Here is a 3,241-nt window from a genome sequence, read left to right on the forward strand (position 1 = left end):
ATGAATAATCAAAGCTCCCCAGGAGGTTTTATCCTCTTGGGCTTCTCTGAACACCCAAGATTAGAGAAAACTCTCTTTGTGGTAGTACTGATTTCCTACTTCATGACTCTGGTTGGCAACACACTCATCATCTTACTGTCTATCCTGGACTCCAAACTCCACACTCCCATGTACTTCTTCATTTCCAACCTCTCCTTCCTGGATCTCTGCTTAACTACAACCTGTGTTCCCCAGTTGTTGTCCAATCTCTGGGGTCCAGAGAAGACCATCAGCTTTAGTGGCTGTGCCATTCAGCTCTTTGTGTTCCTGACTGTAGGGACCACTGAGTGTATCCTCCTGGCTCTCAAGGCCTTTGATCAATATGTGGCAATTTGCAGACCCCTCCATTATGCTATCATTATGCACCCCCATCTTAGCCAGCGACTAGCAAGTATAGCCTGGATCCTTGCACTATTGGAGTCTGTGATCCAGATACCACCCCACTCTTCGTTTACCATTTTGCTCCCACAGGAGAGTAAATGACTTTGTATGTGAAGTCCCAGCCCTCATTCGCCTTTCCTGTGAGGACACCACCTACAATGAGATCCAAATGGCTGTGGCTAGTGTCCTTCTCTTGGTTGTGCCACTGACTCTCATTTTGGTATCCTATGGTGCTGTTGGCCACACTGTGCTAAAGATTAAGTCAGCAGAAGGAAGGAAGAAAGCTTTTGGGACCTGCTCTTCCCACCTCTTGGTGGTCTCCTTCTTCTATAGTTCTGCTATCACTGTCTACCTCCTGCCAAAGAACCCTTATGCCCAGGACCGAGGAAAATTCTTTGGTCTTTTCTATGCTGTGGGGACTCCTGCACTCAACCCTCTCATATATACCCTGAGAAACAAGGAGGTAAAAGGAGCATTTGGAAGGCTGTCGGGCAAGATCAAGCAACCAGGGGAGAGCTGAGACTTTGAGACTGAGATGTTTCTGAAGTTAGAGGGATGTTTCCAATGCTTTTCAATTTCACTTGGAACTTCAACTGACCCAGCCACCAACTCAACACATAAGCTCAAGAGTAGGGAAGGACTCTGTTTGGGATGGGAATCTCTGTTACATATATGAGATCATTATATATTTTTTCTCTTTCCTGTATCCATCTTTTCCTTTCACTGTCTTCACCTTAATTTTTATCCTATATAGTATTCCCTGATTTCTCTAACTCTGTTTTAACTGCTCACCTTTTGCCATTTCTGTCTTCTGTCTCCAACTTACCATCTTTCTCTGTTATCACATGATTCTTCTTTGACCTGTGTGATCTTAAATAAGTCACCCACTCTATAGACCTATCTCCTCATCTGCAAAATGAAGGAAATAGGTTAGATGGACTCTGAAATCACTTCAAACTTGAAATCTGTGATCCTATGATCTTGTCCACTTTTTCAGTGTGTGCATTTGTATTCCTATTTTGCTTCTTCAGGGTTTTTCCTCTTCTTCTACTCTTTTTTTTTCACCTTAATGGAAAAACTCTATGGTTCACAGATGGTCTCTGGGCATAGGTAGAAACAATTGATCTAATTTCAACTGTACCTGATCAAAAATACTTGACATTTTACATACAGATTTTTCTTTTTTTCCTTTTATTTAGTATTCATTTTTTAATTCAAATTTATTTTTACTTCTGAATTCTTTCCCTCCCACTTACCCTATTCCCACTCATGAAGAAGGAAAGACAAACAAAATCTGTTACAAATATATATGAAGAAGCAAAATAAATTCCTGCATTAGCCATGTCCAAGGAAAGGAAATATACTTCAATCTGCACTCTAAGTCCATTAATTCTGTATATGGAGCTAGGTAGCACATTTCATCATGAGCTCTTTGGAATTACAATTGATTTCATTATATTGATTAGAGTTCCTGTGTCTTTCAAAGTTTTTTGTCTTTGCCATATTGTTGTCATTATATACATTATTGTCCTGGTTCTGCTCACTTCACTTCCTATCAGTTCCTATGTCTTTTCAAGTTCTTCTGAAATCATCCCCTTTGCTATTTCTTATACCACCATAATCACATTCATAAACTGTTTAGCCATTCACCAATTTTTGGGCAGCCCCTGGATCTCCAATTCCTTGGAGACTGGAGACACTGGACACAACAAAAAGAGCTGCTATAAATATTTTTGTACATATGGGTACTTCTCTGGGTCTTTTTATCTCTTCAGTATCCAACTTTTTCTCACAGATTTCAAATAAAAGAGAACCCATCTATTAAACTGAAAGTGTTAGAGCTGGAAAGAATCTTAAAGATGATCTAGTTCAAATCCCTTATTTCACAGAGAAAAAAATGATTGTCTAAGTGAACGCCCAAGGTCAAGAACTCTAAGTTGCATGGAGGATAGAGAATTGGCCTTTGAGTCAGGAAGACCTGAATTGAAATCCTGCCTTAAACACCAGTCCTGAAATCTCTGAACTTCTCTCAGCCTGTTTTCTCATTTGTGAAATTATGGGGTTGAATTCAATGACCTCTAAAGATCCCTTCTATCTCCAAATCTATGATCCTAAGTAGCAACAGCATGATTCGAAATCTGCTTGCTTCCAGGTTCATTACTCTTCCAATTTACAATACCTAACATTCACACAGCACTTAGGATTCATATATATTATCTCATTTGATGCTCACAACAACCCTGGAAGGTAGGTACTGTTATTATTCCCTTTGTGTAGATGGAAAAAAACTGAGACTCGTAAAAGTTAAGTGACTTGCCCAGGATCACACGCTAGTATCTGAGGCAGGATTTGAAGTGAGATCTTTCTTACTACAAGCCCAGAACTTTATCTACTACAACATCTGGCTGCCTAAAGCACAGAAAGTTTCACTAACTTGCTTAAGATCATGCTGGAAGTCAGCTAGCTGAAAGTCTAGGCCACTTACTTCCCCAGCATAGCACTTTCTCTGTTGTACCTGCCTACTTTCATACAATAATCAAATTCCCAACTATCATATGGTCGAGGTCTGGAATGAAGATTAAGGAGAGATTTGTACTATTGCTTGCCATTCTGCTTTATGAAGCTCCTTCAGAATACTTCAGAGGACATAAATACAGATGTCAAGGTCCTAACACTATCTATAAACAGGCAACTGCTTAGTGAGGGAGAAACCACTTGTATAGTTTCTCTAAGCAGATTTTAACCAGGTATACTGACAAGAGGGATTCTCTTGACCTCTGGTGGTCATGTAAGGTATGGGACCTAGAATTCCTTCCTCCTG

General features: G+C 40.0%; 1 pseudogene; it reads left to right on the plus strand.

The window, feature by feature from the left end:
- LOC140525819 (olfactory receptor 2H2-like) lies at positions 1-940 on the plus strand (annotated as a pseudogene).
- Positions 941-3,241: the final 2,301 nt, after the last annotated feature.

Source organism: Notamacropus eugenii, chromosome 2, assembly GCF_028372415.1.
Source record: "Notamacropus eugenii isolate mMacEug1 chromosome 2, mMacEug1.pri_v2, whole genome shotgun sequence".
Classification (NCBI taxonomy): domain Eukaryota; kingdom Metazoa; phylum Chordata; class Mammalia; order Diprotodontia; family Macropodidae; genus Notamacropus; species Notamacropus eugenii.